The following is a 26632-nucleotide window of genomic DNA, read 5'->3' on the forward strand; positions in this document are numbered from 1 at the left end:
TTTAAGGGCAATGAGTGCCAAATTGGGGATCCAAATGGATCAAGCCTCATGTCAGTCACAATGACTGATAAATGCTTTGAAGCCAACTGGCCAAGTGACTTACACTCAGCCTGTGTTGCCTCAACTGAAGAATCCAAGCTTCGACATCAAAGGCTTGGTCATGCCAGCTTCAAATCGATAGCTCAAATGATAAATGAGGAACTGGTTGAGAACTTCACCAACTCTGTTGAGAAAGATGAGGTTTGTGAAGTCTGTCAACTTGGAAAACAGTCTAAATTGCCATTTCCTACCAACAAGGCCTGGAGAGCCACAGAAAGATTGCAGCTGGTACACTCTGATGTATGTGGTCCTATGAAATCAGAATCACTGAATGGAAGTAAGTATTTCATTTTCTTTATTGATGATCATACCAGATATTGCTAGATTTTCTTTTTGAAGCATAAGTCTAAGGTAGCTCAAGTGTTCTTGATGTTTAAAGCTGCAGTTGAAACAAAAACAGACTGCAAACTCAAAACCATCAGGTTAGACGATAGAGCTGAGTATACCTCAGCTCAGTTTCAGGCTTATTGTGATGATGAAGGGATCAAACACCAGCTGACCAATGTCTATACACCTCAGCAAAATGGGGTCAGTGAAAAGAAAAACAGAAGTCTTATGGAAATGGCCAAGTGCCTTCTATTTCAGAAGAATTTACCTAAAACCATGTGGGCTGAAGCAATTAACACTACTATTTACATTCAAAATAGACTTCCAACAAAAGCATTGGCTCACAAAACACCATTCAAGGCCTAGTTTGGGTTTAAGCCATCTTTGGCTGACTTGAAAGTTTTGGCTACCTGTGTTATGCTCATACACCAGCTGTGAAAAGGGATAAGCTGTCAAAAAGGGCCCAAGCTGGTGTTCTGATAGGCTATAGCTCAGTCAAGAAAGGTTATAGGATCCTAGATCCTTCAACAAATAAGATCCAAATGAGCAGAGATGTGATCTTTGATGAAAAGACATACTGGAACTGGGAAAGAAATCAGCCAGAGGCTATTTTTGAAGAACTCATAGCAAGTCAGATTGAACCTGATCAAGTTGGTGCAAAATGGATGTTGATGATGAGCCAGTTAGGGGAACAAGACCCTTGGCAGAGATTTATGAAAGGGCTCAAGTGACCATAGTAGAACCAACTAGTTTTGAAGAAGCTAAAGCACATGAAGGGTGGAAGCAAGCCATGGTTGATGAAATTAAGATGATTCAAAAGAATCAGACATAGGAGCTAGTAGAACGGCTTGCTAACAGAAAGATCATTAGTGTTAAATGGGTCTATCGAGCCAAGCAGAATGCTGATGGGAGTTTGAATAAATTGAAAGCTAGGCTGGTTGTTAAAGGGTTCAGTTAGAGATATGGCCTGGACTACTTGGAGACATTTGCACCAGTGGCCAAGCTAGATACCATCAGGCTATTGGTTGCCTTAGCAACACAAATGCAGTGGAAGATCCACCAGCTTGATGTAAAGTCTGCATTTCTCAATGGCTTCCTTGAAGAAAAAATTTACATAGACCAGCCCCAAGGTTTTGTTGTGTCTGGCAAAGAACATATGGTATACAGGCTTAAAAAAGCCTTTTATGGCCTAAAACAAGCTCCTAGAGCCTAGTATGCTAGGATTGATAACTATCTAATTAGCTTGGGATTCAAGAGAAGCATCAGTGAGCCAATATTGTATGTCAAGAAAGAACAAGTTGAAAGACAACTTATTGTGTCCCTTTATGTTGATGACCTCTTGGGGACAGGAGGAGATCAGGTCATATTGACTGATTTCAAGGCCAAGATGAAGGAAATATTTGAAATGTCTGACTTGGGGCAGATGACATTTTTCCTTGGAATGGAGGTGCTGTAAACTCAAGGTGGAATCTTCTTGGGACAGAAGATATTTACTACAAAGATCTTAAGCAAGTTTTCTATGGAGAAATGCAAGCCAATAAGCACACCTATGGTTTTTGGAATGAAGCTGTCAAACCAAGGGGATCATAAACAGGTCAGTGAATCTGCCTATAGGAGTCTAGTTGATGCTTATTGTATTTGACAACAACCAAACCAGACATCATGTTTGTTGTGAGTATGCTATCGAGGTTCATGCATTGCTGCAACAAGTAGCATCTTCAAGCAGAAAAAAGAGTGCTCAGGTACATCAAAGGCACCTTGAGCTATGGATTATAGTTTAGCAAAGCTAAAAACCTAAAACTAATAGGCTACACTGAAAGTGACTGGGCTAGTTCAAAAGATGACATAAAGAGCACATCTGGTTATGCATTTACACTTGGTTCAGCAATGTTTTGCTGGAGTTCAAAGAAGCAATCAATAGTGGCTCAATCCACAGCAGAAGTTGAGTATGTGGCTGCTGCTAGAGCAGTTAACCAAGCCATTTGGCTAAGGAAAATCCTAGCTGATCTCAACCTACATCAAAGGGAAGCAACAAAGATCTATTGTGATAACATGTCTGCTGTTGCAATTGCAAAGAACCCTGTCTTCCATGGTAGCTGATCGATGTAAATCATGATAAATTTTATAATTTATGAATGATCGTTCTTGAAAACTAACTATTATCACGAAAAAGGCAAGCGCACCTATCGAACAGTAGTATAGCTTATGGCAAGACCGAAATGTCGAACCCAAAGGAACTAAAAGTACTAGTGTTAACTTTCTTTTTATTATCTAGCCTAAAAATAAAGGGATTTGTTTTATCTAAACTAATTACTAAACTAAGAATGCACAGAAAGTGAATTGGGGAAATAAGTTTTGGGAAAACTGAATGATTTGGACAATACCTAAGGAAAAATCCACCTAGACTTCACTTGTTATTGACTCTGAATTAGACAATTTATTCATTTGACTTGATCTGTAGAAATCCCTAATTTATATTATTATCTCTCTCGAGACTAACAACGTCTAACCCTAGGTTGATTAATTGAAATCTATTTCTAATTAAAACCCCTAGTGTTGCATTAACTCGATTTATGGATTCCGTTATTAGGTTTCACCCTAATCCGACAAATTTATGTCACCCTATCTCTAGGCGTGCAATCAACTCCGCTTAATTATGTTAGATCTACTCTTAGATAGGGACTTTTGCTCCTTTGAATAAGCACATCAAAACTTGAACTAATATCCTGGAATATCAAAGTAAGAATTAAGAATACATAATTAAGAACAAATCCAATTTTTATCATATAATTCAGATAATAATAACAAGATCCGTCTTAGGTTTCATTCCCCTTAGGTATTTAGGGGGTTTAGTTCATATTTATGAAAGAAAACATCTCAAAAGAATAATAATAACAAAACATAAAGAAAACCCAAGAACTCTTGAAAGGAATTGAAGGGAGATCTTCAGTCTTGAAGGTGAATTCGGCTCCTGAGATGGATTAATAGACTTCCTTTGAGTAATTCCTTGATTCCTACTCTCTATGTGTCTTTCAGGTACCTCCTCGGGTGTATATATAGGCTTTAAAATGCTTCAAAACCCTCAAGAGTAGCCTTTTCTGAATAGGACTAGACTTGGGCTCGACAGGGACACGCCCGTGTGAGGTGGCTTAGGCCGTGTTGCAATCTGTTAAATAGACACAGGCGTGTAAACTACTCATGTGAGAAAGTCCAGGCCGTGTTGATTTCCCACGTTGGCCCATTTTCTCCGCTTTTGGCCCGTTTCTCACTCTTTTTACTTTTCTATGCTCACTTAAGTATAAAACATGAAACCAAAGGATTAGGAGCATCGAATTCACCAAATCTAAGGAGAATTCATCCATAAATATGCTAAGCATGGGATAAAAATATGTATAAATTATGATTTATCAAATACCCCTACACTTAAGCGTTTGCTTTTCCTCAAGCAAAATCCTCAACTCACAATTAAGAATTCATTTTTCTCAACTTATAATTCCTATCAATAATATCTCAAAATAATCCATAAGTAATCATACATTACAAATTCAACTCGAAGAACATCAAAGTTTCAAACATTCCAAGTTGAGCATTTTATATACGAAGATATAGGTGTCTCCCCTCATCTAAGTAATCACCTTTGATTCAAAATATCACATAATTCAACATCCTCACTAACGATTCACTCAAATCACTCGAAGTGTTTAAGGACAATAGATGAAGCACTCATTAGTCAATATGAAAAGTTATTACCATAGGCTTGCGTGAAAATCAACTCTCCACCACTATAAATTGAGATGATACATCAATCAAAAGGCCTTTAGAGGGTTGTAACGCAGCTTTGGTTAGGGGGTGTGGTCATAAGCTGAAAAAGAAGGTTAGAATCGAGATTGAATTGAAAAATTACTTAACGAGAAAAATATTACAATTGACAATTTATATTCCTAATTGAGCTTTTCTTCATGGATAACATCATTTTAATCTAATCATTATATAATTTCATAATAATTTAATTTTTTTAAGAACAAATCAAATAATTTATAACTTTGCTAAAACTAAAACATAGCTAAGTAATTTATTCAAATCGAATCTCGACAAAAATAGGGATCAAATTAATTTAGGGGATTTCAACAATAATAGGTTATGGGTTAATATTGGGGGTGAATCAATGAATGGTTTGTTAGGCTCAAGGGGTTCACTAAGGGTTAATTATGAAGGTAGACTTTAATAGAGTGAGTGGGTTAAACCTAAGTGCCTGTATCATTTCAACATATCAAATCAAAGGTGTAGTGTTGACATGCATAATCAAGCAAGTTCTAGAATAACAAATCAATATTGATGCACTCATAGCAATAATAAGAATGTGCATGAAAGAAATAATAGATGCTCTAAAGGTTCAAGATCTCACAAAAATTATGGCTTTTTTATGTTAAACCTGTGAATTTCAACTCAAGATAATACCTAAACTTGGGGAAACAATCTAAAAAAATTTTAATTCTCAAAAAAAATCAACTTATCATGCTTGATTCTCTAATTCCTTAAAGTTTAAACAATCAATGCATAAATGCCTATGTTTTAATCTAAGACATATCAATAAAAATCATAAGTTAATCAAAATTCATTCTAATAGTGATATGAGTGAGTTACATGAGAATAAGACAAAATTCAGGGATTTTTCTGATAAAGATATACATGACCCCCCTACACTTACGATGTATATTGTCCTCAATGTACAAAAATAGATTTACTAAAAAATATAGATATAAGATCATAAGATAGGGAAAGAAGTGAAACTTTCTGAATGGTAAATGGAATCCTTGAATCGTATTCATGGAGAGTGGTCGGCTAAGGCAAGTGTGAGATCAGAAGAGGATACTCCGGTGGTGGTAGAGGTTCGTTAGTCCACAGGTCTTGCCCAAGAGAATATTATATCTGGTGATAGCTATGGTCATGGTCGAGTAGAACATTGCAGTTGTGGAGAACCTTCTCCAGTGGAGTTGCAAATTCCTAAGTAATAGTGAGCTTTGGAGCTCTTTATAACTGCGATAAAATCAATAATTCTTTAGGAAATATAAAGTAACATGATTACTCATAAAGAAATGGTCGAAAATATAAATTGTTTAATATAAATTATAAAACTTAAGGATGAAATAAAATTAAAAGAAAATAAAAATAAAATAAAAAATTATTTTAAAAAGATAAAATAAAAACATAAAAATAATAAATGAAAGTCTTTAAACATCTTCATCGTTAGATGGTTCGCGAGGTGGGGGAGGAGATGAGATGTGAAGGTGCTGACAAATCTGATATAGAGTTGCATTAATGTGATCAAAACGTTGAAAACATTGCTGCTCGAATCGAGTAAGGTGCTCAAAGATGTTAGAGAGTGAAGCTGCCGCATGAACTAGATGATGAATAGGTGGTGGCTGAGAGGCTAGATCCTCGTGAGGCAGAGGGACATCATCGGTAATGTCCTCTAGGTCCTCTTGCTCAGCTAACTGGACTAGGCAGTACTGAAGAGGATCAAATCCATGTCGTCATTCGATCATCCTCATATGTAGCATACTCGGAATGCCCTGTGGGGGCATATGACCGATGAAAGTGAAAGAGGATGCTTGCGCTGCCGTGTTGAGGAGACCGAAGAACCGTGCCAGGCGAGTTACATAAGGGCCGATGGATATGACTCCCTTCCTGTGTCGCTCCGTCTGATGGTGAATGGCGAGGGCAATGAAATAAGCAAGGTCGAAGACGTATCCATTCGCCATGCTCCATAAGAAATAGGCATCGTGAGTGTTGACGACATCGGTGCTCTCTCGCCATCCTGTCAGAGTGTGGGCTAGGATGGCGTGTAGGTATGGCAGGGATGGGGTGAGAGCCGATACCTTGGAGTGACTCGGGTCATAGGTGGCCGAAGTAGGGACGAGGGCCCTTCAGCAGTTTGAATAAGAGTAGTGGATGTGGCGATAGAGGCTCGTGAAGTCTTCGTCGTCCATAAACTCCTCTGTGTATAGTCCTAACGCGACTCTAAAATTAGGTATGCTCAACTGGAGGACTAAACCGCCGAAACAGAACTGGACCATTCCAGGATTATCGAACTCTGTCATAACAACTTGAAGGTGGAAGGTCGAACAGAGTTCGAGTGTGAGATCGAGGTACGTTGGCTCAACGATCTCAAAGAATAGCCCCCATGGGTCAGTCGTCAAGAGGGCTCGAACTGCGTCAGCCAGTTGGATTTGTTCTAGTACGGCCCAGTCAATGCAACGGCCCACTTCTAAGGGTCGGGCTCGTAATATCTGGAATAGCTTCTCCTGTGGTCCTGGTAGAAATTGGAGGAGTGGATTCCTAATCCCGGCGATAGGACCCGATGAGGATACTATTCATTTGCGTTTCTTTGAGGCAGGAATGGCAGTCTTCTTGCCGCATGGATTTGACATGATATGCCTGCAAGAAAAACTACTCTTATATCTTGATGAATGTAAAAGATATCAACAAATTCAAAAAGGAATTAACCATGAATTAAACTAACAAATGAAATCAAAAATTACTAACACTAACAAGACTCAACCAAAAGCAATCAAACTTGATAGAGATTTTATGGCAAATGGCAAAATGATAGCATGACTAAATAAAAAACAAACTAGATGAAAGTAGCTAAGCATGGTAAGAATACGGTACAAAGTATGTGAACTAAATCCTAGGAATGAGGATGATAAACAATTAGTAGCAAAATAATAGGGTAAAAATCATGTTAGTAAGCATCAAAAGAAAGTAAAAGTGAAGAGGAAACTGTTAGAAGAGGACCGGTGGTCGGAGGGGCGACGGTGTGAAGTTTGGTGCAGTTAGGGTCGGCTACTGGCGTGGGTGATGGGGCCGTGTGGGTCACACAAGGAGAGAAGATGAGAGAGGTGAGAAAAATGAGAGAAGAGAAGAGGGCTAGGGGTGGCCGGTCGGTGGTGGGGAAGAGGATTTCGGCGGCTAGGGTTAGGTTTTGGGGAAGGGGATGATGAATAGTGAGGGGTTTATATAGATTTTGGGGCACACGGTCGTGGGGCACGCCCGTGTGCCCTTATTTTAGCCCGTGCGTTTCGTGATTTTCAAATTTGGGTACGTCTAAAATTCAGCCCACGCCCATGTTCCTTAGGCGTGTTAGTGCACACGGCCGTGTCGCACGGTTGTGTATTGCTTCCTTCGCTTCTCCCACACCTGTGTATGTATGTGCACGCCTATATTCTTTTGACAGGTTCGACCATGAGTGGGGGACACGGGCGTGTCGTACGCCCGTGTTAATTTCTCAATTTCTGCCACGACTTATAGACACAAGCGTGTCGCATGCCCGTGTTGATTTGGCAGGATTGCCCACGGTTATGTCGTACAGCCGTGATAATGTGTCGAATCCTATGTTGGGGAAAAAAATTTTCTTTGGTTTTCACACGACTGTACCACACGGCCGTGTCGCATCCCGTGGTATTCACACGGCCGAAAGCACGCCCCGTGTGCCTTGTCGTGTGGATTTGGAAAACCTGCATTTAAGGACTCAGTTAATGATTTATATGTGAAAAAAATGTAAAGAAATCAACATTGTTAGTGCTCGGGTTGCCTCCCAAGAAGCACTTATTTATAATCTAAGCTCGACTTACCTCAATTTCATGTGATTACGGTGGATTAAGGAGTTGAAACTCCTCACCTCTGCTATCAATTTTATCAAAATAAGGTCTGAGTCGAGTATTATTTACCTTAAAAGTTCCAAATACAGTATGTGTTACCTCAACTGTACCATGTGGGAAGATGTTCATTACCGTGAAGGGAGTCGCTCCGTCCGTAATGTGCTCTAGAGTAACAATTCGGGGGTCATTTTCATCTAACAATACTTTGTCCCCAACTTTAATTTGCCTTGTTTCATCCCTATGTTCATTGTGGTGTCGCTTCGATTTTTCGTGCACTTTTGGTTTTTCCTTGACAGGTGTTCACCATTCATCTAGTTCTTCGTTCTGTAGCCTTCGTTCTTCATAGATGGGTCTTTTGTTGTTACTTGAACAAGGCTCATTTATGCTCGTTGAACTTGTTTCCTACAAAGAAGGTTACACCACATGATTATATTAGTAACATGATTTATACAACCACTCTCAATATTTGATTTGTTACTCGAATTAGGAGCTTGAAGAGTGATTGTTTCATTACCCACACGAAGTGTGAGTTCACCTGTACCAACATCGATAACAGTTCTAGTAGTAGCTAAAAAGGGCCTTCATAAAATTAAAGGCACGTCACTATCCTCTTCTATGTCTAGAACAACAAAGTCTACTGGGTATATAAATTTATCGATTTTAACAAGAACATCTTTAATGATACCCCTAGGAAATCTAATGGTTTTATCAGCCAATTGAATGCTCATCCTAGTTTGTTTGGGTTTCCCAAGACCTAGCTGTTTAAACATTTTATAAGGCATAACATTAATGCTCGCCCCTAAATCAGCCAATGTATTATTCACGTTCAAACTACCAATCAAACAAGGAATCGTAAAACTCCCTGGATCTTTCAACTTGTTGGGTAGTTTATTCTGTGGAATGGTTAAGCAAGCTGCGTTCAACTCTACATGCGACGCCTCATCCAACTTCCGTTTATTCTAAAAGCTCCTTTAGAAATTTAACTGCGTTTGGTATCTACGAAAGAGCTTCAATAAACGGTAAGTTAATGTGTAATTTCTTTAATAGTGTAAGGAATTTACCAAATTGTTCGTCTGTGTGGTCTTTCCTTGTCTCATTGGGGTATGGCACACAAGGTTGGTACTCTTTACTTATCGGTTTCCGCTCACTGTGGTCCACCTCATCCTTACCTTTACTTACCACAATTCTTTTCCTCGATTCTGGTTCAGTTTCAATTAACCCTTTTTTTTCTCGAGCGGTAATCGGATTGAGTTGTTCCCTTGGGTTAAATTCAGTGTTACTTGGCAAGCTACCTTGTGTTCGTTCAGAAATTAATTTGGCAAGTTGGCCTATCTGAGTTTTGAGCCCTTGGATCGACGCTTGTTGATTCTTAAGTGTTGTTTCGGTATTCTAAAAATGAGTCTCTAACATCGAGATAAATTTCGTTAGCATCTTCTCAAGGTTCAGCTTCTTTTTCTGCTGGTAAGGTGGTTGTTGAAAACCTGGGGGATGTTGTGGCCTTTGATTTCCTTGACCACCCCATGAGAAGTTGGGATGGTTCCTCCAACCTGCATTATAAGTATTACTGTATGGGTTATTTTGAGGTCTAGAATTATTGTTACCCTTATATTGAACTTGTTTATCCTCGGTGCTAGGGTTGAAGGATTGATATTCTGTGTGTACTCCTCCTCCATTTGAATCGCACCTCATCACTGGATGTACCTGAGTAGAACTACACAAATCGTCAATCTTTTTATTTAAAATTTCTACCTGATTTGATAGCATAGTGACTGCGTCAAGGTTGAAAACACCGGCTGCTTTTGTCGGCTTTGTTCTCATGACTTGCCACTGATAGTTATTCAGTGACATCTCTTCAATAAATTCGTAAGCCACTTCAGGTGTTTTGTTATTGATAGTCCCACCAGCAGCTGCGTCGATAAGTTGCCTTGCTGAGGGGTTCACGCCGTTGTAAAACGTTTGAACTTGCAACCATAAAGGTAACCCATAGTGAGGGCACCTTCTCAATAGATCCTTGTATCTCTCCCATGCATCATAGAGTGTTTCTAGATCCATCTGCACAAAAGAAGAGATATCATTCCTTAATTTAGCCGTTTTAGCCTGCGAAAAATATTGAAGTAGAATTTTTCGGTTCCCAAGTAGTGATTGACCCTCGTGGTAACGAGTTCAACCACTATTTAGCTTTGTTCCTCAACGAAAATGGAAATAACCAAAGGCAAATGGCATCATCAGAAATGCTATTGATTTTTAAAGTGTCGCAGAATTCCAGAAAATTTGCCAAATGAGTGTTTGGTCCTCGTCCGGTAAACCATCAAACTGAACAAACTGTTGTATCATTTGAATCGTGTTAGGTTTCAGTTCAAAATTATTTGCAGCAACAACAGGCCTAACTATACTTGACTCAGTTCCTATTAAATTAGGCTTAGCATAATCGTACATAGTGCGTAGAGCAGGATTCTGATTTACTGGATCAGCATCAATCGCAGGAGGTAGCGGATTTTTTTGATTTTCAACCATCTCCTCAGTTGTGGTGGAAATATCGTCCTCTTGCTCTTTCTCTATCTATCTTAGGTTTCGCCTTATTTCTCTTCAGTTTCTGCGAGCTGTGCGATCGATCTCACTGTCAAAAAGCAATCGTCCCGACGGGTTTTTTCTAGTCATAAACTATAAAAACCTGCCAAAAAGAAAAATAAAATTTAGTAACAAAAATCAAAATAAAATTTAAATTGCAATAAAATAAATGGCTAAAGTAATAAAAATTAAGTATTCCTAATATCTTAGTTCCTCGACAACGGTGCCAAAAACTTGATTGATGTAAATCGTGATAAGTTTTATAATTTATGAATGATAGTTCTTGAAAACTAACTATTATCACGAAAAAGGCAAGCGCACCTATCGAACAGTAGTATAGCTTATGGCAAGACCGGAATGTCGAACCCAAAGGAACTAAAAGCACTAGTGTTAACTTTCTTTTTATTATCTAGCCTAAAAATAAAGGGATTTGTTTTATCTAAACTAATTACTAAACTAAGAATGCATAGAAAGTGAATTGGGGAAATAAGTTTTGGGAAAACTGAATGATTTGGACAATACCTAAGGAAAAATCCACCTAAACTTTACTTCTTATTGACTCTGAATTAGACAATTTATTCATTTGACTTGATCCATAGAAATCCCTAATTTATATTATTATCTCTCTCGAGACTAACAACGTCTAACCCTAGGTTGATTAATTGAAATCTCTTTCTAATTAAAACCCCTAGTGTTGCATTAACTCGATTTATGGTTTCCCTTATTAGGTTTCACCTTAATCCCGCAAAATTATGTCACCCTATCTTTAGGTGTGCAATCAACTCCGCTTAATTATGTTAGATCTACTCTTAGACAGGGACTTTTGCTTCTCTGAATAAGCACATCAAAACTTGAATTAATGTCTTGGAATATCAAAGCAAGAATTAAGAACACATAATTAAGAACAAATCAAATATTTATCATATAATTCAGATAATAACAACAAGATTCGTCTTAGGTTTCATTCCCTTTAGGTATTTAAGGGGTTTAGTTCATATTTATGAAAGAAAACATCTCAAAAGAATAATGATAACAAAACATAAAGAAAACCCAAGTACTCTTGAAGGGAATTGAAGGGAGATCTTCAGTCTTGAAGGGGAATTCGGCTTCTGAGATGGATCAATCGGCTTCCTTCCAGTAATTCCTTACTTCCTACTCTCTGTGTGTCTTTCAAGTACCTCCTGGGGTGTATATATAGGCTTTAGAATGCTTCAAAACCTTCAAGAGTGGCCTTTTTCCGAATAGGACTAGACTTGGGCTCGACAGGGACACGCCCGTGTGACACACCCATGTGAGGTGGCTTAGGCCGTGTTGCAATCTGTTAAATAGACACGGACGTATGAACTACCCGTGTGAGGAAGTCCAGGCCGTGTTGATTTCCTACGTTGGCCCATTTTCTCCATTTTTGGGCCGTTTCTCGCTCTTTTTACTTTCTATGCTCACCTAAGTATAAAACATGAAATTAAAGGTTTAGGAGCATCGAATTCACCAAATCTAATGAGAATTCATCCATAAATGTGCTAAGCATGGGATACAAATATGTATAAATTACGATTTATCAGTAGAACTAAGCATTTTAGCATCAAACTACATGTGGTAAGGGAGATGGAACAAGCTCGAGAGGTAGAGCTAATTCATTGCAATTCAGAAGAACAGGTTGTTGATATCTTCACAAGAGCCTTTGGAGTGTCAAGGTACACTAAAATGAGAAAGCAGTTAGGAGTTAGCAGCATGGAGACCAAGGAGGAGTGTTAGAAGATGGCCTTCCATGCAGCTCATGCAGCAAGGTGCACCACATGCGGTCGAGCCATGCTTGCAGCAGCTAAAGCTTATTGATGTTGTCCAAATTCTACTTGTTTTTATTACTTCAAGTTCATGTTTTGTAACTTAGTTTGATTTGAACTTATTTGGTAAAGAATTTGATGTAATTAGGTAGTGATTGAGCTGATAAATCAGCTTTGTTCATGTGTACAAGTTATTTTACCAAGTTTCCATGTAATTAGTGGTATTAGGTAAGCATTAGGTGAAGTTTACTTTGTTTTGCTCAGTCAATGACTGGTATATGTAATGGCCCCAATGCTTCTTCTTAATGAAAAATTATCAGATTTCATTCATATATGCTCCATTATTTTTCTTGCTTTCAATTTTGTTCTTGTTCTTAAACAAATTTCTACTTTTGTTTCTTCACCAAGTCACGAGGCTTGTTGCACAAGCTTTCGACTCTGCTTGCTCAGCTTTGTTTTAAACACCAACAGTTTTCATAGCTAAACTTTTAACTGAAGCTGCCATGATCATAACATTCTAAAGAAACACATCTTGTTTCTACAGCTTCCACCAAAACCTTAACTGAATACATCGCTTGAGTCAAGAAGCGGGAAATCAACAATGCTTAGCCAATACATAGAGGCATTTTATAGAAGTGATGATGAAATTAGTTAATGAAACAAGGTAGCAACTTTCAAAGCATACCCAGCTCCAAAGAGCAGTAATCGTACAACAAGCTTAGGAATTTGTTTCCTTGCAGACTCCAAAAAACACTGGGCAACTGATGCTGGTGTGAGTTTTGTCCCATCAAAAGTTAAGGAAAAGAATGATGTAGATAAGAAACGGGAAGATTTATTCAACAATGACTTTGGCATATTAAGGGATGAACTCTCCGTCGTCACATTCTTCGGAGTATCAGACTTCTTTGGTTGAACATTTTTTGACTTTTCTGCTTCAACTTCAGCTTCTTTTATAGAATCTAAGCCCAACATTACATTCTCATAATTAGTGAAATCAAAAAATTGTTTGTGATCTTCAAATCCTTTTTTTCGCTTCGTGAGATAAAATGTCTGCTTTAGGAATTAAAGTATCACCATTAGTCAAAGCATCCCCTTTTATTTCAAGAAAAGCATGACTCTAACCCCCTTGACTGATCTTCTCCTCCTTGACAATATTCCCTTCACCCAAACCTTGCCCCTGGGCGGATTCAGTAGTGTCAACAGTCAAACTAGAAAGAGACTTTTCAGATCTTCTTAGGGCAATTTCAGACGTTTGTAGCCTCCACTTTGAAAGCAACAGTTTTCTCTGCTAAAAGCATGATGTTTGCTACATCTTCCTTAGCTTCCAAGGCATCCATCTGTGCTTTCTTTGCAACCTCTTTCAATCTCTCCACTTCCTTCAGCAACTCCTCCTTTTTACCCCACACTTGCCTTAACTCTACTTCACAATTTGCCAACTTCTTCTGACATTCTCTAATCTCATATTGTGCATCCAATATCACTTCATTATCTTCCCTAACATCCATTTGAGCATCACTCTTTCCATAACTTTTTACGGAACCATTTCCATTTTCCAGAAGTTCAAATGAGTCTACTGCCACCTGAAGCCTTGCCTCAGCTAAAGATAGTGCCGTTGTTGCCTTTTGAATAGCCTCTTTAGCAATACACTCTTCATTGGCAATGCCTTGCATCACATTAAGCTTGCTATTAACATGATTCCAAGCATTTGTTGCTTTGTCCCTCGAGGCTATTGCAGCTTCTGATATTCCCTGAGCCTTTTCCTAAAACATCATACTGTTAAGACGAGCTACTTTCAATTCCTCCATTGCCTTGTGCACCAATTCCCTCAACTCATCCAGGGTAGGTGTTTCCTCTTCACCACTTACATTTATCACTTCTTCTCCCAGACTACCTGAGCTCTCATTACTACTCTCAGCAAATTCTGCATTGCGATCATTCCCATCAGCATACGGTGACGAATCACTGCCTTGACAATGCGACTTAACTCCTCTTACTTTCGATACATCATGTAAACCACAAAAAAATGATATAGCCAAATACGTTCCACACATAGGACTATCAAAGTTTCCTTTTAAAACCAAATTTGAACTCAAACGACTACTATACGCCATGTTTCTCTTTATTTTTCTCAGGGACCAAGTTTTTGATCCATGCTTGGGATTGAAAACATTGTAACTAAAGTTTCTACACCTAAATGGATCCAGTATCCTATATCTAGTAACTTCATTGCCATGAAAGATAGTGGGATGCTTATAACAACAAGTAAAATCCATCTTTCTATGCCACACCGATCTTTATTCTTGGCAGAGCGTTCAAAGCACTCCCATTGACATTTTATCAAACAGCTGGAAAAACAGTCTCTTTAGCAATGCACTCTTCATTGGCAATGCCTTGCATCACATTAAGCTTGCTATTAACATGATGCCAAGCATTTGTTGCTTTGTCCCTCGAGGCTATTGCAGCTTCTGATATTCCCTGAGCCTTTTCCTAAAACATCCTACTGTTAAGACGAGCTACTTTCAATTCCTCCATTGCCTTGTGCACCAATTCCCTCAACTCATCCATCTTTCTATGCCACACCGATCTTTATTCTTGGCAGAGCGTTCGAAGCACTCCCATTGACATTTTATCAAACAGCTGGAAAAACAGCCCCTTTAGCAATGCACTCTTCATTGGCAATGCCTTGCATCACATTAAGCTTGCTATTAACATGATTCCAAGCATTTGTTGCTTTGTCCCTCGAGGCTATTGCAGCTTCTGATATTCCCTGAGCCTTTTCCTAAAATATCCTACTGTTAAGACGAGCTACTTTCAATTCCTCCATTACCTTGTGCACCAATTCCCTCAACTCATCCAGGGTAGGTGTTTCCTCTTCACCACTTACATTTATCACTTCTTCTCCCAGACTACCTGAGCTCTCATTACTACTCTCAGCAAATTCTGCATTGCGATCATTCCCATCAGCATACGGTGACGAATCACTGCCTTGACAATGCGACTTAACTCCTCTTACTTTCGATACATCATGTAAACCACAAAAAAATGATATAGCCAAATACGTTCCACACAAAGGACTATCAAAGTTTCCTTTTAAAACCAAATTTGAACTCAAACGACTACTATACGCCATGTTTCTCTTTATTTTTCTCAGGGACCAAGTTTTTGATCCATGCTTGGGATTGAAAACATTGTAACTAAAGTTTCTACACCTAAATGGATCCAGTATCCTATATCTAGTAACTTCATCGCCATGAAAGATAGTGGGATGCTTATAACAACAAGTAAAATCCATCTTTCTATGCCACACCGATCTTTATTCTTGCAAGAGCGTTCGAAGCACTCCCATTGACATTTTATCAATGAATCCACCCTAGCAGCCCTATAATAGCCATCCAAAACATACTTTTATGCAATAAACATATACCTATACGTGTATGCATGCCTATGCGTATGCGCAGAAATTACGTAAGCGTTCTGTACAAAAAATCGATAAAAGTGAAGAGTGAGCACTGACCGATCGAAGAAACGAAAGAATGTTCGAAAGAGGCATAGTTTGAGTGGAGAAGTTAAAGAATAAAGAGAAGAAAAAAACAGATAAACAAATCGACGTGGCCTTTTCTTACTTATATTTCCTTTCAGTTATAAAGTGGTAGCATTGGTTTTACTATCTCTTTCATTTATTCTCAGGAGGAGGTTGGAAAGTAGAACATTTCAAAACCTGTACTGCAATTCTCTGTTCGGAAACCGGGAAAGTGACGTGGAAAATTACACGAGGGTTTAAGGAACTGAAAATGTGGCCTTCGATATACCATAGTGTCAAATCAGTTACATTTTTTACTCGTGGAAGGAAACGATCCACCCAGAATATATATCGATCTAAATTTTAGTTTTTTTTACCGTGCAATGGATAGGGGATTGTGTAGCAAATTTCGAGAAAATATTGCTTTTAAAAAGAATTTAGTGATATGTACCGTTTTTCTGATTTTTGTGGAAATATGTTCGATTTTGTCGATTTTTTAATTTTTAATTAACAAATATATTGTTTTTAAATTTATTTTCTTAATTACTATTTTTTTATATAATCAAATAATAATTTCCAAATATCACCATTTTTAGTAAAAAGTTTCAAATAATATAAAATAAAAAAATACAAATGTTCTTAGAAAAGAAAATGAACTTGGAATTCAAAGATAAAATTAATATTATTTAATCATCTAATCGATAAGTTGGTGTGTTAAAAGAGTAATTAAAAATAAAAATAAAGTTTGAAACAAGTTCAAATAAAAATATAAATGTGAGTAGAGGAGGAATCAAATTTCGGTCTCAATGATAAAATTAATAATATTTAATCATCTAACTATATAAACTAATATATTAAAATTATTTAATCACGTGTAATTTTTTTTTTGATAATATCATAAAATTATCAACACTTTATCAATGACAAGAAGATAAATTCGTATTTTTAATATTTTATTTTTGGTTAATTATCAAATAAAATTCTATTAAATTTGAATTTTGCTTATCAGGAATGAAGTTAGTGTGCTGAATTCAAACTCTTACAAAAAAGGGCTAAATTGGAACAAAAAGCAAAGAGGAGGCTTGATTGAAAGATTGAAGGTTCAAAGATGATTAGATAAAGATTGAAGGGTTGAAGATTTTTTTTTAAAAGTGGCTGGATAAAGATTGAAGGATTTTGTTTAAATTCTAATTTAAATTTGATTTTAAAATTTTGAATTATTTAATGATAATATCTAGAATTATTTAGTGATAATATTTAAAATTATTTAGTGATAATATTTAGGAAAAATCTAGCTAAATTTTAGCACTAAAAGTGTGTATTAATACCTAGTAGCTACAACTAATTCAACATACTTTACCTTTGACATTTAATTTTTTTCTCCCTTCCTGCATCTCCCATATTCTATTCTTTCAATTTTTTTTCTTCAACTTTTAGCTTTTCGATTTAATTCCCTTCCAAAGCCCTTTCCTTTTCTACCTTTCACAATTCCACAAAACCACTTTCAAAGCATGATTTCTTTCATGATTAACTAAATCATTTTTAGCCTTAGCCCGGTTATCACTTCGATAAAGTAATCATGAGATATAAACTCACATTAAAGACTTTGCAATTTGGTATTTGCTATCTCTCAAGTATATGGGATAGTACAAATTCGTCCCTCAAAGTTGATTCGATTTTAATTCAAAAAGCGTGCGTTGGGTTGAAATCGTTTGGCATACAGTTGGGAAGTTGAGTCGGTGGTGCTGTATTCAAAATCCCAAGAACAAATTGGCGTGTTCAATTGGAAAAAGCTAGTTGGATTCCGTCAAGAGAGATAGTGATCGGATTTAAATGACCCACATTGTTTAGGTCATTAATTCAAGTTGGGCTTTTCATATCGCAAGGCTGTCAAAGTCTTAAACGTGGTTGGAAATTTGACAATGGTCAATTTGCAGGTGATACTAGGATGGACTACGAGAGGAAAAGTTGGCGGTTTAAGGGATCCTCGATTGCTATAACCAGCTTATCGATTAGAAGGAAAAATCTATTTCAATGATCGATTCAAGATTGCAGTACGTCGAGGCTAAGGCTAAGCTTAAAAAATATTTTATTTATCCATTTATTTTATTTTCTTAAATTTATTTTTTATTTTATTTTATTTTATTTTATTTTTCATATTTCCTTATTTTATTTGCTTAATCAAATTAAGACCCCCATTTTTAATTTCTAGCGTTGTAACGCACTGGTCGTGGGCACGAATATTACCGCGACAACAATTCTGGCCACGAGAAAAGGCGAAATTAGGCAACCAATCCCTGTAGATTCGACCCTACTACTCTATATTTCAATTGAATGTTATTTTGTCATATGAATTTATATTTGTTGGTTTCGACGCCCATCAAACTTTGCCGCCGTTATCGGGGATTGGTGAAAATTTTTTAATTTTTGTTTGTTTTCTTTATGACCAGGTCAGAATCGGGAACTTTAGCATTTGAACCAGAGATAGAAAAATTGGCTCAAACACTTCGAAGAGAAACAATTCGACGAAGTGAACAACCACAACCTGATTTTGAAGAAGAATCTTACACCGAAAATATTTACTCATTCGAAGATTCAGACGGTATAGCAGATCAAATTATACGCCAACTTGCAGCTGCATCGGACGAACAACAACTGCTATGCATAACTTATCCGGCGAGCGAAACACCGTTCAAGTTGAAGTCAGGATTAATACATTTATTGCCTACTTTCCACGGTTTGAAAAATGAGAATCTCCATACTCATCTGAAAGAGTTCCACATGGTTTTGTCTAAGCATGAAACTAGAAGGAGTAACTGAGGGTCAAATAAAACTACGAGCTTAACTGAGGATCAAATAAAACTACGAGCTTTTCCTTTTTCATTAGCTGACTCTGCTAGAAAATGACTGTTTTATTTACCTCCAGGATCTGTTAATACTTGGACTAATATGTCTCGATTGTTTCTTGACAGGTTTTTCCCAACAGCTCGAGCAGCTGAGTTAAGGAGGAGTACAGTCGGAATACAACAAAAAGAAGCAAAATCACTCTATGAATATTGGGAGCGATACAAAAAATTGTGTGCAAGTTGCCCACAACATGGTCTGTCTGAACAGTCGCTCCTACAATATTTCTACGAGGGGTTACTCCCACTGGAAATGAAAATTATTGATGCCACTAGTGGAGGGGCTCTTGTGAACATGACTCCCCGAAGAGCTAGAGAATGAATTCAACTATGGCTGTAAATTCTCAACAGTATCGACAACCTATGGAACCTACAAGAAGGGTTCATGAGCTAAGTACTCCTTCCATAGTAAATAAGATTGATGAACTTACTAATGTACTTAAAAATATGCTTGCAGGACTGACGAACCTAGCTCGGTTGTGCGGGATTTGTGCTAAGCCTGATCATCCTACTGACTCATACCCGATTTTACTTGAAGACACAATTGCATAAGTAGATGCCATTGGAAACTTTCCTAGGCCTTCTCAAAGGCGCTATATCCATATTCGAACACATACAATGTAGGGTGAAGGGACCACCCAAATCTAATCTATGGATTGAACAATCAATACAATCAACCATATCAACAAAGACCACCTCGGCCTCAACAGTATTAACCTTTAAAGTCATCTTTTGAAGTTATAATAGAGAGGTTAGTCGTTAGCACTGAAAAGTTCCAACAAAAGACTAAAGTATATTTCCAAGAACTAGATCAGTGAATAAATAAGCTAGTAGTTACAGTTAGCCATTTAGAGAACCAAGGAAAATTGTTATCTCAAACCGAGCCAAACTCTCGTCAAAATGCAAGTGCTGTGACCGTAAAAGATGGAACAGAGTCAGAACTAGTGCTTGGCACGAATCGTGACCACAATGATGAATAGGAAGTCGAACCAGCAACTCTCACTAAGCTGGTGCCTCATTAACCATTTCTTGCACCTCCCCCAGACCCTAAAAGGCTCGCCTAAGTTAAAAAAGAACGAGAGGTAAAAGAAATCCTTAAAACATTCTGAAAAGTAGAAATTAATATGCCTTTACTTGATGCAATTAAACAGGTTCCACGCTATGCAAAATTTTTAAAAGAACTGTGTACCGGAAAAAAGAAGCTCTAAGGAAATGAATGGGTGAATGTCGGAGAAAACATTTTTGCAGTGCTACAAAAGAAAATTCTGCCGAAGTGTAAGGACCAAGTTATGTTTTCTATATCCTGCAAAAAAGGTAATATTGGCATAAAGAGAGCCATGTGTAATTTAGAAGCATCTATTAATGTAATGCATTTATCTGTTTTTAATTGCTAAACACGGGTCCTTTGAAAGAAACAGGTGTGATTATTCAATTGGAAAACAGGTCATGCATATATCCAAAAGAGGTACTTGAAGATGTTCTCATAAAGGCAAATAAAGTAATTTTTCCTATAGATTTTTACATCATTTATATGGAAGACGACCACTCAAAAAATACTTCTGATATTTTACTCTGGAGGCTATTCTAAAGTACCGTACGTACAAAGATTGATGTTCGTAGTGGAAACCTCACTATGAAATTCGACGGTGATGTGATAAAATTTGATGTTTATGAGGCGATGGGCCAGCCCAACACAATGTCGAATATTTCTAGCGTCGATATTATTGAACCACTAACGAAATTTCATTTTAAGTATCATGAAGGGGATGGATTACAAACTGTACTTTCCAAAAGTTTAGATCTCAATATGATGGATAAATTAGATGAGGTAATGACGTTTAGAGAACCGATTCGAGAAACCATTGTTTTATTGGAGACTCCTCAATTCCCTAGAAGTCAAAGTAAGTATTTTGAACTTTCTCCTTCTAAAACTAAACTTTTGCCTTCTATTTTATAGGCCCTTGAGATAGAGCTTAAACCATTTCCAGAACACTTGAAGTATGCCTATTTAGGTAGTGGAAACACTTTACTAGTAATAGTTTCCAGTAAACTTTCGGGATTAGAATAGGAGAATTTAATTCGAGTCTTGAGATATTACAAAGGGGCTATCGGATGGACGATCACCGACATAAAAAGATTAATCCCTTCAACTTGTATGCATAGAATACCGATAGAAAAAAGTGCATGCCCAAAAAGAGAAGCTCAAAGACGCCTTAATCCACCAATGATAGAGGTTGTCAAAAAGGAAGTTTAAAAGTACTGGATGTCAGGATGATCTATCCAATTTTCGACAGTAATTAGGTCAGCCCAATTCATGTGGTACCTAAGAAAACTAGTATGACTGTAATAAAAAATGCAACAGGAGATTTAGTTCCCACTCGAGTCCAAAATGGGTGGAGAGTCTGTATAGATTACAGGAAGTTAAACTCTTTAACTCGAAAAGACCACTTTCCACTTCCTTTTTATTGATCAAATATTAGAACATTTAACGGGAAAAACTCACTATTGTTGTCTTGATAGTTATTCAGGTTTTTTCCAAATTCCAATGGCACCGAAGGACCAAGAGAAAACAATGTTTACATGTCCCTTTGGCACATTCGCCTACAGACGGATGCCGTTTGGACTTTGCAATGCGCCAGCCACATTCCAGAGGTGTATGGTAAGTATATTTTCTAACTATGTCGAGAAAACAATTGAGGTATTTATGGATGATTTTACAGTTTATGGTAATTCTTTCAATGAATGTCTGTCAAACCTCGTTAAAATTTTGGATAGATACCTAGAATTTAATCTAATTCTTAATTATAAAAAATGCCATTTTATGGTAGATAAGGAATTGATTTTAGGGCATATTGTTTATGCTAAAGGGATCATCGTCGATAAGGCCAAAACTGATGCTATCAACTCACTTCCATATCCCACAACTGTGAGGGAAATTCGTTCTTTTCTTGGTCATGCAGGTTTTTATAGGCGCTTTATTAAGGACTTTTCTAAGATTTCGTGACCGCTCTACAATCTCTTGCAAAAAGATAAAGAGTTCGAATTTGATCAAACGTCCAAAGATGTGTTCGACACTCTCAAACAAAAGCTTGTTTTGGCTCCTATAGTGCAACTGCCAAATTAGGACTACCCTTTTGAGCTCATGTATGATGCAAGCAGCCAAAATGTAGAAGCTTTCCTTGGGTAAAGAATTGGGAAGGAACCTCATGTCATATCCTACGCCTCTAAAACACTAGATATTGCCCAGAGCAATTACTCAACTACTGAAAAAGAATTATTAGCTATTATTTTTGCTTTGGAAAAATTTAGATCGTATTTATTAGGTACTAAAGTTATTGTTTTTTTTCTGGCTATGTAGCATTGAAATATTTGATCGGGAACTTAGGTTGATTTGATGGATTCTTCTCTTATAAGAATTCAATCTTGATATCAAGGATAAAAAAGAAAGCGAAAACCTAATAGTTGATCATTTGAGTCGAATTCCCTTCTCAAAAGATGACACACCTCTTAAAGATGACTTCCCGGATGAAAGTCTTCTGTCAGCTCAGACAATTTACCCATAGTTTGCAGATATAGTAAATTACCTCGCTACAGGTATTGTTTCTTCCAACTTATCACGTTCTGAAAAGGATAAGCTCAAAAGAGACTCACGATATTATATTTGGGACAATCCATACCTACGAAAACACTACTCCGATCAGGTAATTCGACGTTGTGTCGCAGAAACTGAGGTACAATCTATCCTCTTTTTTTTGTCATTCTTATGCTTGTTGAGGGCATTTCGATCCTAAATGCATCACACATAAGGTACTTGAATGTGAATTATTTTGGCCACACATATATCGTGATGCTTATTTATTTTGCAAAACTTGCGAGAGATGTCAAAAAGTGGGAAATTTAAGCCGAAAAAATTAGATGCCCCTAACACCTATACATGTATGCGAAACTTTTTATGTGTAACGCATCGATTTCATGGGACCGTTTGTTTCATCATTTAATAATGTTTACATTATTCTGGCTGTAGATTATGTATCTAAATGGGTAGAAACTAACGCTTCTCGACATGCCGATACTAAAATTGTAGTGGATATTTTAACGAACTCTATTTTTTTCCAAGTTTGGCACACCGAGGGTGTTAATTAGAGATCAAGGAACTCATTTCTGCAATAAGGTAATTAACACTCTACTGAAAAAGTATGGGGTGACACAACGTGTGGCCATGGCTTATCACCCACAAACAAACGGTCTTGCGGAAGTTTCAAACCGCAAAATAAAATTGATTTTGGAAAAGACCGTGAAACCAAATAAGAAGGACTGGAGCTTACGATTAAACGATGCATTGTGGGCATATCGTACTGCTTACAATGGACCCATAGGAATGTCCCATTACTGACTCATATTCGGTAAACCATGCCACCTTTCAGTTGAGTTGGAGCATAATGCATTTTGGGCAATAAAAAGATGCAACATAGAGTTGGACGCCGTAGGTAATTATCGAAAATTAGATATTCAAGAGCTTGAAGAGGCCTAACGTGACACATATGAAAACGCCCAAATTTATAAAGATAAAACCAATGCGTTTCATGACCAAAGAATATCTCGCAAACAATTTTTAATTGGTCAAAAAGTGTTACTTTACAACCCAGTACTGAGGATTTTTACAGGTAAGCTTCGAACCAAATGACTTGGTCCTTTTGTTGTTACTAAACTATTTCCTCATGCTGCAGTTGAAATTAAGAACGAGGAGTCCAAGAAGTATTTGAAAGTCAATGGACAAAGGTTAAAACCCTTTTACAAGAATTTTCAAGTACACGTGGTAGAGGAATTATTTTTCGAGGAGCTGAACGATTAAATTTTCCAAGTCGTCGAGCTAACGGCGTTAAAGAAAAGCGCTTAATGGGAGGCAACCCACATTTATTTTTATTTATTTACTTAATTTAATTTTAAATTTTAGTTTAGTTTAGTTTGAGAATTAAATAAAATATTATTTTAATTCGTTTGATCATGTTGTTTTCCAGGAGCAACCACCTTCAGCTGTAGACGAACGACTTCATCGCATTGAAGCTCGCCTCGAAATAATAGAAGTCAACATCTCAAACATCCTCACCGTTCTACAAAGTAATCACTTCCATCGCCTTCTGGCCCATTAAATATAAATGGGGAGTACACTTTCTACATTCATATTATTCTTTTTACACATTTGGGGCAATATAGGCTAAGTAGGGGGAATTTTGGATCAAGCCATACTTTCTTTTTGCATGTGTTTTGCTAAGAATAATTTTTTAATTCGTTTCGAAAATAAACCTCTAATTCTTATGTTTAGTTTACTTAAATAAGTGGGCAAATCATGAATAACTATTGCTTGCTTGATCAATGAATATTTTGTAGAATTGAAAATATTATGCCTTAGTTGATATTTCATGAAAATTGTTGGTTTTGTTGAACTTGCCTAATGAAAGTACTCGTTTAAATAAATAAATAAATAAAAATAAATAGCTTGGTTAAGAGTGAAGATTCAAGTAACCGGGATGAAATGCTTGGGTTGTCATCTCATTTCGCGTCAAAAGGTTTGGTGACGAGCCGAAGCTTGTAACACTCCACTAATCGAGTTGCCTTGAGAAATAATTCGACTAGGGACATGTGAAACTGAGTAACCGGGATAAGGTGCTTGAGTTGTCATCTCATTTCGTGTCAAAAGGTTTGATTATGTCTCGAATTTGTTAAAAATAAAAAATTAAATAAAGAGAACGTGCCAGGTTGAGTAATCGAGGTGAGGTGCTTGGGTTGTCATCTCACTTCGCGCCAAAATACTTGGCTTTGTTTTTAAAAAAATAAAAAAAAATGTATATAGATACAAATAAAAGCATATGTTGAGTATGATCGTTTTACATGTTTGATTGAGCCTAAATTTAGTGAAATAGTTGAATTTGACATACTATTTGAGATTTTATAAAAAGCTTATTGATTGAGTTTATCAATTTTTATTTTTTATTCACCTAATTATTTGATGTATGCTTGACTAAGAAAGGGGGTTTTGATTTTGTAAGGGATTGACAAATTATTTTTAGTACATATCATGCTTGACGACAAACATCGGCTAAGTAGGGGGAATTTGAGAGCAAGATAAATTCGTATTTTTAATATATTTATTTTTGACTAATTATCAAATAAAATACTATTAAATTTGAATTTTTCTTATCAGGAATGAAGTAAGTGTGCTGAATTCAAACTCTTAGAAAAAAGGGCTAAATTGTAACAAAAAGCAAAGAGGAGGGCTTGATTGAAAGATTGAAGGTTCAAAGATGATTAGAAAAAGATTGAAGGGTTGAAGATTTTTTTTAAAAGTGGCTGGATAAAGATCGAAGGATTTTGATATTGTTACAACTCTGTAATTAGTTTAAATTCTAGTTTAATTTGGATTTTTAAATTTTGAATTATTTAGTGATAATATTTAGTGATAATATTTAAAATTATTTAGTGATAATATTTAGGAAAAATCTAGCTAAATTTTAACACTAAAAATGTATATAAATACCTAGTGGCTACAACCAATTGAACACACTTTACCTTTGACATTTAATAAATTCTTTATTTTTTTTTTCTTTTCTCTCTTCTTGCCTCACCCATATTTTGTTCTTTCAATTTTTTTTCTTTAACTTTTAGCTTTTTGGTTTAATTTTCTTCCAAGGTCCTTTCCCTTTCCACCTTTCACAATTCCACAAAACCACTTTCAAAGCATGATTTCTTTCATGATTAACTAAATCATTTTCAGCCTTAGCCGAGTTATTACTTCGACAAAGTAATCGTGAGATATAAACTCACACTAAAGACTTTGCAATTCGGTATTTGTTATCTCTCCGGTATATGAGATAGTACAAATTCGTCCCTCAAAGTTGATTCGATTTCAATTCAAAAAGCGCACGTTGTGTTGGAATCGTTTGGCGTATAGTTGGGAAGTTGAGTCGGCGGTGCTGTATTCAAAATCCCGCGAACAAATTGGCGTGTTCAATTGGAAAAAGTTAGTTGGATTCCGTCAAGGGCGATAGTGATCGGATTGAAATGACCCACATGGTTGAGGTCGTTAATTCAAGTTGGGCTTTTCAGATCGCAAGACTATCGAAGTCTTAAATTATGGGTACGTGCACGTGGTTGGAAATTTGACAAGGGTCAATTTGCAAGTGATACTGGGATCGACTACGAGACGAAAAGTTGACGGTTTGAGGGATCCTTGATTGTTGTAACTAGCTTCTCGATTGGAAGGGAAAATCTATTTCAAGAATCGATTTAAGATTGGAGTAGAACGAGACTAAGGCTAAGCTTAAAAGATATTTTATTTATCCATTTATTTTATTTTCTTAAATTTATTTTTGTATTTTCGAATATATTTTTGTTTTATTTTATTTTTCACATTTCCTTATTTTATTATCTTAATCAATTTAAAATCCTCATATTTATTTTCCAATGTTGCAACGCACTGGTTGTAAACCAGACTTAACAATACACATAGATGAAAACCGGGCCATAAAATTTCATTTAATTGAAAACTTTTCGAAAAAAAGCATAACAAACAAAGCTAACTATATCATCACATCAAAACATAGGACATGACACGATTAATTAAACTTATAAACCATAATGGATAAGGACCACATCTCATGATTTTATACTATAACTCAATGCGATGATATGTATGGTCAAAATCATAATAAAATACATATCACAAACCAACTTCCTATACATGCCACTCACTTGATATTTCTAATATTTGAA

The 26632-nt window shown here is 36.7% G+C and overlaps 1 non-coding gene and 1 pseudogene across 1 annotated transcript; one reads left to right on the forward strand and one right to left on the reverse strand.

The window, feature by feature from the left end:
* Positions 1-14550, reverse strand: part of LOC108479993 (K(+) efflux antiporter 2, chloroplastic-like) — a 40368-nt pseudogene extending 25818 nt beyond the window's left edge.
* On the forward strand, positions 10066-10172 carry LOC128295827 (small nucleolar RNA R71). Its single transcript, XR_008286376.1, has one exon. It is a non-coding gene; the product is annotated as a small nucleolar RNA R71 (small nucleolar RNA).
* Positions 14551-26632: the final 12082 nt, after the last annotated feature.

This window comes from Gossypium arboreum, chromosome 7, assembly GCF_025698485.1.
Source record: "Gossypium arboreum isolate Shixiya-1 chromosome 7, ASM2569848v2, whole genome shotgun sequence".
Lineage (NCBI taxonomy): Eukaryota > Viridiplantae > Streptophyta > Magnoliopsida > Malvales > Malvaceae > Gossypium > Gossypium arboreum.